Here is a 14,313-nt window from a genome sequence, read left to right as displayed (position 1 = left end):
GCCCGCGTCCCCAGAACCGAAGAAAGAGTAAAATAACACCAGGAAAGTTTCTTCTTTGGAGAAAAGAGTTTAATCTGTGCACAGAGACAACCAGCAGAATAGCTTCTGAAATCTGGCTGCCAAGCAATACACATCAGCAAACTTTCTTATACTTTGAGAACATTCACCCACCTCCCAGACCTCCCCCAAACTTCCCCAATCAGCTGGCAAGTTTTCACTTATTCCCTTTTAGGGCATATCTATATTGCTGGCTAAGCACTGCTGGCTAAGCACTCCCTCCTCTTACCCCTGTACGTGTGCCTTTCTGCTGGCTAAGCACTCCCTCCCCTCTCCTTCGTACACGTGTCTTTTTGCTAGCTAAGCACTCCCTTGTACGTGTCTTTTCTTATCTTGCATTACTGAAGCAGGAAGCGCAAGGCAGGAAACGACCCCTCAGCCTGTCTGGTAGCTGGCTTGACCACAATTGCAGAAGTAAGCTTAGTGCAGGAATTTACTATGTGCAGATAATATTAATGATTAACCCTTCACTAGTTGGAATTCCTGGGCACGTTTCCTTGGCCCATAATAACTCCAAGTCAGCTCCTTCTTCTGCCATAGGTCACCTGCTGCTGAATTCTTCCTTGGATTTTGATCACTCCGGCATTATGAGGGCTTTTCTGAGTATATATTTCTTCTTTGCACATTTGGTTTAGACTACTGCCTAGGCTAAACAATGCAGAGGTGTGGGAACAGTGCAATGGTTGGGCAAGCCCCTTCTTTCTGGTCTGAAAGAAGCAGCAAAAGGAGGCATTTGTACGGCTTCTGGCAGAAGGGGTGACGATTCTGACAGGGTCCTAAGTATAACCCCCTTCTTCCCAAAGCCAATAAGCACTGCTAGGTAGTCCTAACATAAATCATGACACAAAGAGAAGGACACCCCAAGATAGACAGCTTAGTGCAGAATGTCCTCTGTTCCTTCTGTGCTGTGTATGGCTAAAAAATACCTTGGGTGGTGGGAAATGAAGGTATTGCTCTGTCCCTCACCAATTAAACATAAGGGGAACATGCTGGATCAGGGCAATCACCCCTCAAGTCCAGCATCTCAACAGATCCCTGTGGGAAGCCTGAAAGCTGGACTTGACTGTGACAATATTCTGTCCATCAGCAATTCCCAGGCACCAAGTATTCAGAGACAAACTTCCTTTGACGGTAGAGGTAGAACATAGCCTTTGTGGGTACTTTGCCCTGCCTGAATTTGTCTAGTCCTCTTTTTAATTCATCTAAATTGGTGGCCATCATTGTCTGCTGTTAGGGTGGCAAAAGAGCAAAAAGAGGGTTGCAGAAAAGCAAAAAAGAGCACTGCCAGGGTTCTTCTTATCTTTTGAAAATGGAAGATGGGATTTCTAGCAGGTATAAATAACTAGCTGGGTTAAATCCAATACAATGTGGCCTGGGACAGTCATCACCAAACAGAAGAGCTTAGTCAAAGTATCTCTCTCTGTCCCAACAATCTGACACAATTAGACGAAGGAGGGGCAAAGTTTTGTAAAATGATTTAATTAGCTCTCAGTAATGATCTTGGAGTCACTGTATTCTATTCAGTGTCTACCAATGTGTCCCTGGAACCTTTCAACAGTCCTGAGCTATGTCTAGCTCTACCACCGCAGTAGTCACCTGAGCAGTACCCTGAGGCTTTCATTGCACTTTGATTAGCAGCCTGGAAGATCAGAAAAAGTATATTGCTCTTTCCAATTCATTAAGACCCCACATCATGTAAGAGCAAAGACAGAGACAATAGTTCAGAATATACCTTTATCCACCAAGAACCAAGCAACTTCCCATAGATCTTGGATGTGATAGTATTAGCAGTTTATGCACATGTCTGTAGCAAATGAGGGCTACGGCCACACACTGAAGAATATGGTTGGCAGTCTCAGCCATTGTGGGAGGAAATTTAAAAGTCTCATCACAAACCATTCAAGCACTTTGTTTGCAGTAGAACGACCAAAGCACTAAATTAGTTGTTCTGTTTTAATGATGGGCATTAAACCACACGACTGGTTGAGAGAATGGCCATGGCAGTGATGAGGTGGTTTTTTTACTCAACAAAATGCTTATCAAAAAAAGTTTGAAGAGGGTAAAAAGAAAGAAATATTGGAAGAAGTGATTTAAAAACCTGGAAAAGATTCAGAGGTGTTAGTGAACCAAGAAACTGAATGAAAGATTAAAATGTTAAGGTAGATTTTTTTAAAAAAAAATGCAAACAAATGAGGAAAACTGCTTGCTTGGCAGTTAAAAAAGAAACATGAATTGAATGTAATAAATAAATTGAAAGTAGAAGGAAAAATAATAGATAACCCGAATGACATTAGACAACAATTTGTAAAATATTATACAGAGCTATATTGAGCCGGTAAAGAAAATAAAGCTAGAACTGGAGAATATTTAAAGCACAGTAATTTACCAAAGATTCCAAAACAGAAAATCAATTATTTAAATGCACCAATAATAATACAGGAAGGGTACCAAGAAATTAACCAATCAAAATTAGGTAAGTTGCCAGGGCCAGATTTATCAGCAAAATATTATTAAAAACTACAAGATTTTCTGGGACAACCGTTGAAGGATGAAGGATGTAAAAGAGTTAATTCATCAAGATCAAGCTAGCTTTCTTCCTGGCTGACAGATGAAGGATAATATAAGGAAAATTAATTGATACAATAGAGTATCTGGAAGTCAGGAATGAAAAGCAAGCAGCTTTGATGTTTGTGGATGCAGAGAGGGACTTTGATAACGTGTCATGGACCTTTATGGGGGGGGGGGATATGGAGATGATGAATTTTTGAAAATCATTCCTAAGGGGAATTGACGCAAGTTATGCAGACCAGCAGGCAATGTTGATAGTCAATAATGTAGTATCAGAAAATGTAAAATTACAAAAGGGACAAGACAGAGTTTGCCCCCTGTCACCATTACTGTTCATTTTAGTATTAGAGACCCTGGTGAGGAATATAAGATCTGATGAAGAAATAAAAGGTATAACAGTTGAGTGCAAAGCATATAAGCTGAGAGCATTTGCAGATGACCTTGTAATGACCATAGAAGACCCATTGGCATGTATACCAAGGGTCCTAGATAAAATATCTGAATTTGGTCAGGTAGCGGGATTTAAGATAAATAAAAATGAAATGAAAGTACTGGTTAAAAATATGACAGAACAACATAAAAATGAGTTACAACTAGCAACACAATTGACAATTGAAAGAAAGAAGGTGAACTGTTTGGGGGTTTGGTTGACAGCTAAGAATATAAATTTCTTTAAGGATAACTATGTATGGAACTATGGAAAGAAATAAAGGAAAATATGGATGTTTGGGGAAGGATGAATTTATCACAATGGGGAAGAATTTCAGCAATGAAAATCAATCTATTGCCAAGAATGTTATTTTTATTTCAAACCATACCCATAGTCAGTGGAGCAGAACACTTCAAACGATGGCAAAAAGATCTTTCTAGATTTATCTGGCAGGGGAAGAAACCAAGGATTAAATATAAATTATTAACAGATGCCAAAGAAAGAGGTGGATTTTCACTGCCAGATTTGAAGTTATATTATGAAGTGTCCTGTCTCTGCTGGCTGTGGAAGTTGATAATTTTTTAATACATATATTTTAGACCTTGAGGGTCATGATAATAGATTTAGATGGCATGCATTTATTTGGTATGAGAAGACTAAAGTGCACAAAGGGTTTTTAAATCATTTGGTAAGGAAATCCATTTTCGCAGTATGGGAGGAATATAAAAACCTGTTAGAGCAGAAGACACCATGGTGGCTTTCCTCACTGGAAGCAATATCCTTGAAAAAAACGAATGCAAAAAGTGAATGGGCAACCTATAAAGAGTTGCTAATGGAAATAGAACAACAATTAAAGTTGAAAACATTTGAGGATACAAGACATTTAGTAACAGATTGGTTGCAATACCATCGATTAAATGATGTGTTTAACATTGATAAGAAAAATGGGTTTAGTAAGGAAATTTCAAGGTTTGAAAAAGATTTACTGGAATACAATGTGAAGTTACTTTCCAAAATATACATTTTGTTGCTAGAATGGCATACTAAAGATGAGGAAGTTAAATTGGTAATGATACAATGGGGAAAATATATTGGGCACAATATATTGGGCACAATATTCAATTTTCAATTTTCATCTGGGGAAAAGTTATGGAGGGAGGACTTAAAATTTACAGCATGCTGTGCATTGAAGGAGAACTATATGAAAATGATGTAACACCTACAAAATTAGAAAAGATGTATAGGACTACTTCAAATGTATATTGGAAGGGTACAGAGAAGGAAGGCACATTCTACCACATGTGGTGGATGTGCAAGATAACAAAAAGATTCTGGGAAATGATATATAATGAGCAGAAGAAATGTTTAAAATAACATGGGGGGGGCAGAAGCTTTTTTACTAGGAATTTCAGATGGAGAGATACCAAAGGAGCAGAAACGATTATTTATATATGCGAGGACAACAGCGTGGATACTACTGGCCCAAAGATGGAAAAAAGACGAAGTCTTGACCAGGCACGAATGGTTAATGTAGATGATGGACAATGCCAAATGACGAAAATGACCAGGGAAATCAGAAATAAGGAATGGGAAAAAAATATACAATTTACTTAAGAGAACACTGTAAAGAACTAAAAACTTTGACAGGATTTGAGTAACGCTTGCAATGTACTAAAAGCTAAGGTAAAAATGGATTATTTTAAGAAAAATAGAGAAAATATATGATGCAGTAGAAAAAGTTTGATAATGGAAACCATGGAGGGGTGGAGGGAATCCTAAATGTTGATGAGTGTGACTAATGCTTGAATTCAAACGAATCGTGTAAAACTGAATAAAAAGGATTTTCTTTTCTTTTTTTAAAAAAGAGAGAATAGCCATGTTTGTGTAGCTCCCTAACAGAGAAAGCTCCACGGCCATTGCTGGCTCTAATAGAGACCTTCCTCGTAGCTGTGTAAGTGACTGATTCATACCTGGCACACTCAGCCATTGGCACATTCAACTCCTGAGATCTCACTTCATTCTTTTCACCCTCTGGAAACCACGTCAAAGACAGCAGGATCAGTTTTACTGCTTAAAGTCTCCATTGCATCCACAGCCCATTCCACACTTTCCAGCCTTCCTGGAATGGATCTAGTATCCAGGCTTTTCCTGAAGGAGCATCTCTACCCCACTCCCAAACACTGAGATCTAGCTCTGAGGGCCTTATGGAGGTTTTCTCACTGTGAGAAGTGAAGATAGAGGAAACCAGGCAGAGGGCCTTCTTGGAAGTGGTACCCACACTATGGAATGTCAAGGAGATAAGTAACTATAGAACTTTTGGAAGACATCTGAAGGCAGTCCTGTATAGGGAGATTTTAAATGTTTGATGTTTTATTATGTTTCTGTATATGCTTGAAGGCACCCAGAGTGGCTGAGGTAACCCAATCAGATGGGGTGGGGAGTAGAAATAATAAAATTATTATTATTACTATTAAGAGGAATCCTTAGATGGAGGCCATTTTGAAGGGCTATTTTGTAGGTGGCTTCAGGGCTTTTGCCCTTGCCTATTTGGCTGTATATTGCTTTCTTGAGTGCCTTCATCATTGACATTGTAAATTGTAAATTATCTCTATCAAAAAAGAAATCTTAGAAGTGTCTATCAACAACTAATGAGATCATAGACAATTCCTTCACTGAGTTTTGAATTTCAGTATGTTCCTCTTTATCTTTGTGGTGTACAAACAGCACCCATTCTTGGACCTCACTGAACCATTTGTTCCCAAGTTTTGCATGCGACATGAGACCATGGCCTATAAATAACTCCACGTAAGGCTCTACCTGCACCAATTCCCTTGTTGATCCATCTCTGCTCTTAGTCTCCTAATCTTTCCAGAATGATGAAGGCACTCCTGAGCGCATGCCTCCTCTTGGTCCTGCTTTCTCCAGGTAAGATGGGGAACATTTAATTACCTTTAGAGGACACTGAAAAGAACTTGCAGCTTGGGAGAGAAGGGGAGTTAAAAGTGCAGATCAACACCCCACAGAGCAAGGAGTGCAGGGTTACCAAGAGAAAGTAGCAGAGAGTTAGGTCATGAATATTTCTTGTGATGTCATTATGATGGGCCCGACGATCCTTTTTCCCCTGGGCCCGTCCTCTCACTTAAGTATAGTGCACACAACTCACCGAACACCAATCCCACGGATTTCCACAGTCTACCTCAGATTATCTTGTAGGGGATTTGCATGAAGTAAAACTTAATAATTAGGAGTCTCGGGCAGGATTTGTTCAAATTAACAATAACAATTTTATTTAACAAGGAAGTTTATGACACGAGTCGATAAAACTTAGGATACTTCAGTTTACAATGTTATTTCACTTCAAGGTTTTCTCAGTTGTTCACACTTAATACTTTGGTTCTTAACAAGGTGGTACTTTCTGTCAGTTACACACCCCTAGACAACCCTGCTGTTGAGGCACTCCAAGGTTTCACTGGTTTGGGAGTCTTCTCTTACTACAAGAATCTCTCCCCTCCTGACTGGAATGAGACCTAAGTAGACTGTCTCTTTACAGCTTCTACATCTCCTTTCTCAACCTCAGCCCCCCAGTTAATTTCTGGCCTAAATACTCTTACAAGACACCACACACTGTCCTTCACTCTAAGCTCAGAGACTCCTTTCTCTAGCGTGTGATATTTTCCTCAGAGTGGATGTTTCTGCCCAGAACCAACTCTCACTCCCTATCTTCCTACCTATCCTCCCAACCTCAATCCCAACCTACTCCAAAACCTCCTCCCAACACTCCCTCCAAAACTCACTCCTCCTTTCTCTCCAAATCCTCTCCTTTTCAACTCCCCCTCCTGGAACCTTGGCCAATCAGAGGGTGTCGTACATTAACCCTTTTCTGGCATGGGGAAAAGAAACAGAAAATACTTGGGGACCCAACCTGCCCCAGCAAAAACAAACTTTTCCTTCACAGTCATCCAGATAAATGATGTCATGGAGATAAACAATGAATTTATTGCAGATAAAAAAATAAATCGGAAAAATAGAAACTGAAAGTAAGTTAAATTGATAGATTGGTTCACCCCTAGTCCAGGATCCTGTCCTCACACTGGCCAACCCAATGATTATGGGAAGCTCACAGGACCTCAGTGCAACAACAACTTTTTATACTGGAGGTAGTACATAGGCATCATGTTTAGTAGCCACTGAGAGTCTTATTTTCCATCAATTTGTCTAATTCTCTTAAAAAGCCATTCAAATTGGTGGCATTGACTACATCTTGTAGAAAATTCCTTTTTCCCCCAAATTTTTTTATTAGTTTTCCAAATTTATAACAAACAAATAAAACACACACCAAAAACAAACAAACAAACAAACAAACATTTATCCTAATTGTAATAGTTTCACTTTTGTTAACATTGTTGGGTGACTTCCTTGAGTCCCCCTGGCTAAGTTTCCATATAAGTCATTGTAGCAGTTTTACAAAACTATTTTCACAAAAAAATTACTTAGTCAATTAACATCTTTCTTTCTTTTCATTTTAACTTAACATAGTATTCTACAACATCACATACGTAAATCCTAGGCCTATCTGATGTTGTTGTTTAGTCGTTTAGTTGTGTCTGACTCTTCGTGACCCCATGGACCAGAGCACGCCAGGCACTTCTGTCTTCCACCGCCTCCCGCAGTTTGGTCAAACTCATGCTGGTAGCTTCGACAACACTATCCAACCATCTTGTCCTCTGTCGTCCCCTTCTCCTTGTGCCCTCCATCTTTCCCAACATCAGGGTCTTTTCCAGGGAGTCTTCTCTTCTCATGAGGTGGCCAAAGTATTAGAGTCTCAGCTTCAGGATATGTCCCTCCAGTGAGCACTCAGGGCTGATTTCCTCATCTGATACTCGCAAGTAATTCTATTTAAGTTATCTTAACATATTTAGCTAAGTAGTCTTTGAATTTCTTCCATTCGTCTTGGTACGCCTCCTCCTTCTGGTCGCGAACTCTTCCGGTCAGGTTGGCTAGCTCCCAAAAGTCCATCACCTTCATCTGCCATTCCTCCACTGTTGGTACTTCTTGTGATTTCCAATTTTTGGCCAACAAAATTCTAGCTGCAGTTGTGGAATACAAAAACAATCTGACATCTTTCTTGGGAAATTCCAAACCTGTTATTCTAAGTAGAAAGGCTTCTGGTTTCTTAATAAATGCATATTTCAACATTTTTTCCAATTCCTCATAAATCTTTTCCCAGAAGTCTTTCACCTTGGGATCTTGTAGAAAATTCCATAGTTTAATTGTGCTAAGATGTAAGTTTGTAACCAAACAGTGGAAAGAAAATGTATCGTATTTAAGTGAGAGTCTGGATGGGAGAAAAAGTGGGTCGTGGGAAAGGGAGAGTTCACCCCCCACTTCTTAGAAACAATTAAACCAGTGTTGTGGGCAATAGCTTTGAGAGTTTTAATTAATGAGTGTTTTACTCATTTCCTTTTATTTTACTCTATTCTGTTAAAATGCTTTTAAAATTGATCCCCTTTTAATTTAGAAGTTTTAATTTACTATCACCTCCTCCTCTTAGTCTCATTAAGCAAACTGCAAAATCAAACTAATAATAATGTTAATGATCATAATAATCCATGAAGTAAACTTTTGCTTCTGTATTCAGCATTACCTCTGAACTGCAGATATAATTATAACAAGACTGGACTGACATATAATCGCTATGTTGAAACAACTTGTGGCTCCAAGGAAGATTCCTGTGTTGCCAGTGTTCTGCGTACAAATATAAGTAAGATTTTCCTGCCTTTTTGTCTTTTGCTGTTGGATTAGATCCAGGTTAAGATTGCTGAACTTTAAGGGTTCTACTAGCATATAGAAGTCTATGCTAGGGCAACTCAGCCATGAAAAAAGTGAGTTGAGGAAGCTGTAGCACTTCAACTATAGATGAATTAGAACTCCCATCAGCCTCAGTTAGCCTGGCCACCAGTCAGGGATGATGGGAGATGTAGTCCAACAACATCTGGAGGATCATAGCTTCCCAATCCTGAAGTAAGCAATGGCTTGCATATGAAAATGGGGAATCTAACATCACCTGATCACAACCACTGGCTGAATCTGCGTGCTTATCTCCAAGCTTGGAGAACCTGATTTGTATCAACCAGAAATCCCTATTGACCCAAAACAATGAACCCCAATTTAGTTTTGGTTATCAAATTAGACAATAAACCTAGAATATAAACTGAATATTCCCTTTGCCATAAATGAATTGAAATTGAGAGTCCTTTCAGAGATCTATAAAAAACTAATGAAAAGCTGAGCAATTGGGATGGGAAATGAAGGTGTTTCACACTTTCATGGCTCCCCCTCCCCCCTCAAGTAATTTTGAATTAACTCTCAGTGATGAAATGATTAGGAAGGAACCAACATTAAGTATTCTTGCAGTTTGCCTATTAAAAAGGGTTTCTGTTATCCAGCTTGATTCAGTATGGGCCCCTCCACCTGACGAACTTCTTTCATACTTCAGCCATTGGTTAAGGTTGATTTGATCCCCTTGCCAGTGTGGTGTAGTGGTTAAGAGCGGTAGACTCGTGATCTGGTGAACCAGGTTCGTGTCTCCGCTCCTCCACATGCAGCTGCTGGGTGACCTTGGGCCAGTCACACTTCTCAGCCCCACTCACCTCACAGAGTGTTTGTTGTGGGGGAGGAAGGGAAAGGAGAATGTTAACCGCTTTGAGACTCCTAGTAATAAAGCGGGATATCAAATCCAAACTCCTCCTCCTCCTCTTCTTCTTCTTGCTTGTTCCTGATTAACCCACCCCTTCTACCCTGGAGGACATGGGTGCCATTTCTGGTTTGTCTGAGGTGCCAAAATGCCTTGGGGCAATCCTGGGTGGGATGGTGGTGCTCACTTGACCATCTGTTCCAACATCACTGCTACATTTTTGGAGGGAGAGGGGCAAGTGGGCAGTAAGGTTGGTGCAATGCAAGTGTCTTGCCAAGTGTCTTTTGTTCAACAACAGGAGTTCAGTGAAGAATGCCCCGAACCTGCAAACTGTTATGACCGACTAGCAGCTAGAGTGCAGTGTACGTCAGATGTATTCTCGGATGTATAGGAGAAGGCATGAGTCCTCGTGCTAGAAATTTGATGTGAAATGAAGTTCTACATACACTCCAAATTTAAAGCATTATACAAATTAATTGCAAACATAAAAACAGAGGTTGGTCCTACGGATTAAGAAGGCAAGAGACTACTGCTTGTGGCAGAGAGCTGTACTCATAAATGCCTGCAGAAAACTATTCTGTTCCACCAGGGCTATGCAGATCATTAAGAATAGATCTTTCCACATGTTGGCTATTTGCAGATTAGTTGCGCTGCAGAAAGCATGCTGGGGAGACCACACATTACAAGGAACACAAATATAACTTTTGCTAGGTTTTAATAACAAAAACTCCTTTTACATTAATTATAATATATCAATAAGCATGACCCATCCACCAAGGTAGTGAGAGAGCTAGGTGCTGCTTAACAGCACCTGCTATACTGCTTCACAGCCGTAAAACTAGGTCATGTTATTTGCTCTGGCCCTTAAAGAAATACACATCTTGTGGAACAATAATGAACCTTCAAATTTAAAGAGACCATTCAACACCACACTGGTTAATTGATGTCTATCTATTTACTTTTAATGTTGTTTTTATTGTATCTCTTATGTATTATTACTGAAAAACATTTTGATATTTTTTCCTTTTATGTTATAGCAGTGCACACGTGTTTAAACAAACAAACAAACACACAGCACCTCACTTTAGATTGCCAAATTTAATAATACTTTCCATATTGTTAGTTTGAAAAGGTCCTGATTCAGGCATCAAAGAAAATTGGAACCATTACAGTGAATGTGCCTTAGGAGCAATAGTCCTGAATATTTTCCTCAGATCTAGAGATTTCTTTCAATTTCTTTTTCATAGTAGAACTCCGAGCGCAACTTTTGAGTAAATGCACGTCATCCGACAATTGTTTCTCAGGCAATTACAGCTTCACTGCAGGGGATGGTAAATTCTTTGAGATGAAGAAGCACTGCTGCAACACTGAACTGTGTAACAATGCAACTCTCAGCCGTAAGTTTCTGTATAATTTTAAAATCCACAACATGTTAGGGCTTTGCATTGGATTTGGCCAAAGGCTGGATAGGTAGTCAATCAGCAGTACTCGGAGGACCTGGGCCTCATTCAAATGGGGTGAGACAGCCCCAGATGGCTATATGGGTTGAGCAGGTCAGGACTATTAGGGCCTCTCAAGGGGTGGGGAGGCAGGGAGGGCGAAGAAGCAGGCATGAGGAGAAACTGTGAAGAAGAGGGACCTACTGGGCAGCTACATCTCTGCCTGAGAAGGGATGGGTTCCCTTTCCAAACAGGCTTCTCCTGAATATGTACCAATGTCAATCCTAAACCCAGACTGGGTCTAGATAATCTTTTCATCCAATAATACTTGCAGGTTCCCCACCAAAACTGTAAAGCCCTTGGGTGAATTACAATAATATAATATACATGTACAAAAAACAGATAAAACCATTAACATGCTCATTATACTTTTGATTTTGGCAGTTCCTGATCGCAACGTGCTGGCTGAAAATGGCCTGAAGTGCCCAGCCTGCTTCTCCAAAGGAACCACACAGTGTAAAAGTGAGAAGACCATCGACTGCCTTGGGAATGAGACCCAGTGTGTTGTTTTTAAAGGAGCTCTTCATATAGGTAACATTGCTACTCAGACAGGGGGAAAGGGCCTAGTCATTGGCTGGCTCATGCAAACTCCCTCCTGTTCTCCTATTCTCCCTCCCCCTTTCCCTTTCCCTTGCATATTACTAAAAATGTGAGAGGGACCACATCTCTTACTGGCCCCACTCTGCAACCTTCCTTAATGTTTTGCCTACCTGGACTGTTTCCTTTAACTCTCATAATGCCTCGCTTGTCCAGAAGGAGTATTCAGAGTGAGATGTGTATGTAAAACACCCTTCTGAACAAAAGTAAAAAGTGCATTCATTGCTTCACCCCAGTTGCTCCTGGATCCCTCCACCACTGGGTTGCAGTCCAGGGGAAAATGTGTCCCTCTTGCTAAAAAGCATATTTATTATGTAAAAGGCATGTAATAAGTTTCCTTAAATTCTGTGACAATGAGCAGTATCTGGCTAACTCAGCCATTAGTGCAAGGATTTACAGTTGTACAATAGGATTTCCGCTCTCTTCTGCCTGTATGTGTTCTTTATCCTCCCAAATGTATTTAGGAGGGCAAAGAGAGGGAGGATATACTCAGTTCCACAAGCATACATCATTTTGCTGATGTCATGATTTAGCTACATTAGTAAAGATATAGCACTTTATATTCGTTATAACACTATGACACACGATGATGTGATGGAATCAATGCATCAATCGCATTTGCTTGTATGAAGGTTGCAATGCATTTAACTGAATTGCTATTTTGATGTGTCTAGATCCAGCCTTAGATGGATACCTCCCAATCAATATAGTTTTGAGGAATAATGGTGTTTGGAGACAAGACAAATTTTCCAAATCCCTCCTTTCTGAAAAGAAGAGGGAATTTGGAATGAACGGGGGAAGGGAATATGGGTTGATTTGCCCCATAAAGGAAGAGGCAGAATCAAGGCCATTTGAGCTGCTTCTGCCCTACATTCTTTCTTCTTATCCTTCTCCTGCCCTTTATAGCCTGGGCTTTGCAAATTTCTCTTCTAAGGGCTGAGTAAGAATTCTGAGAGGAGTTCCTAATTGGCTTTTGCAGTCCCCCCTTTTCACCTACTTCATGTTAGATGGGTTTAACATGAAACTTGTAAAATAAAAGGAGGATTCACTGGATGCTTAGATCACAGTGGGGCAATGAGGAAGCCTCAGTGGGCATCCAACTGTCCTGAGAGACATTGGAGTGCACCTCCAGCTTTTTTGTGTGTGTGGCTGCATCACACTTTTGACTCATGCCAGGTTCAAACACTCAAGGCTCCCACACCAAGGAAGGGAGTATTGTTTTCAAATCTTGCTGTGTGGCCACAGCATTAGGCTTCTAAAATGCCCAGGAGATAGTAGGGATATAATTCCTCTCCTTTTTTCTTTTTTCTTTTTTGCACCTGACATGCACACAAGAATTTGATTTGGTTAATCTTGTTAATTAGGCCTGTTTTCAGATCCTCTAATTTCATTATATTTTATAAATATAACCTGTTTACTAATAATCTTTGTGTCTTGAGACTCCTTCGGGTATGACGGCCATTCTGAATTACATATGAGTGTTTTTTACCTTAACTTCTGATGTTGAAAATTTTGTATATTCATGTTCCAATGAAATTATGATATTTTTCAGATTTTTTAAATATACACATTTTAAAACTAACTAATTAAAATTCTCATTCACTGTCACAGGCAGAATCTCCTAGTTCCTGGGTAAAGGACTTATGTCAATATTTGTTTTCTTTTCCCTCAGCTTTTGCTAGGCTCCACCATTTCACGTTCCAAGGTTGTGGAACAACAGATTTTTGTGCCATCACGAAAAACAGAAGAACAGTTGGATATGGGGAATTTGGCCTTTTTATTACCCAAAAAAGATGTTATACTGCTTCAGGAATATCACGCCAGCCTGAACATGAAGGGTGAATAGGACAGTGTAGACCTCCTCCTTGTGTATTGCAAAATCCATGGCAATGAGGGGGAACTGGAGGCCTACTGGTGAAATCCAGGGCTTAGGATTTGTGGATCTTTCTTTTTTGCTTTTGGTGGAGGTAAACAGAAGCAAGGGGCAATGAAAAATGGGTCAAAATGTGGGGGTTGTAGATTCTAACTACAAAGAACCCTGTAGTGTATCATTAAGAAATAGTTAAGTTTTCATTATGATCATTACAAAACAAAATAAATGGTTATGGGAAATAAAATTTTGGTTCTTAGTTCTGTTTCAGATACAAATGCAATTATTATTTATTGGTTTAGCTGAAGCAATTACAAAATCTAAGATACATAAAACAGGATAAAAGCAGAATTATTTTTTCTCCTTATAATCGTCACTGTAAAGGCAGAACATACCACTTTTTCAGAGGTGTATGGGCACTTGTCCCTTAATAAAAAGTTTATCATATACCCAATCCATCTCTCATTTGGGAGGTTTAAATATTTGAACAAAACTTCTCTTAAGTCCTTATAGATGGGACAAACCAGAAAGTAGTTGGGTAAATATTTCAGAACCTTATCTCCATGTAGGCAAACTTTTTCTACAAAGGGAATCTGGT

At 39.7% G+C, this 14,313-nt stretch overlaps 3 long non-coding RNA genes across 3 annotated transcripts in view; 1 reads left to right on the top strand and 2 right to left on the bottom strand.

Annotated features, from left to right (window-relative positions):
- Window positions 1–14,313, bottom strand: part of LOC308484548 — a 410,132-nt gene that overhangs the window by 61,530 nt on the left and 334,289 nt on the right. The window lies entirely within an intron of this gene.
- The window catches only part of LOC308484537, a 174,094-nt gene that overhangs the window by 32,024 nt on the left and 127,757 nt on the right, over window positions 1–14,313 (bottom strand). The window lies entirely within an intron of this gene.
- Window positions 5,779–13,948, top strand: LOC308484546. Its single transcript, XR_013989960.1, has 5 exons — window positions 5,779–5,980; window positions 8,694–8,816; window positions 10,997–11,146; window positions 11,633–11,779; window positions 13,518–13,948. It is a non-coding gene; the product is annotated as an uncharacterized lncRNA (long non-coding RNA).

This window comes from Podarcis pityusensis (assembly GCF_964106645.2).
Source record: "Podarcis pityusensis genome assembly, chromosome: 8".
In the NCBI taxonomy this organism is placed as follows: Eukaryota; Metazoa; Chordata; class Lepidosauria; order Squamata; family Lacertidae; genus Podarcis; species Podarcis pityusensis.
Note: the sequence above shows the minus strand (reverse complement) of the source record. Positions and strands in the feature narration are given on the sequence as shown.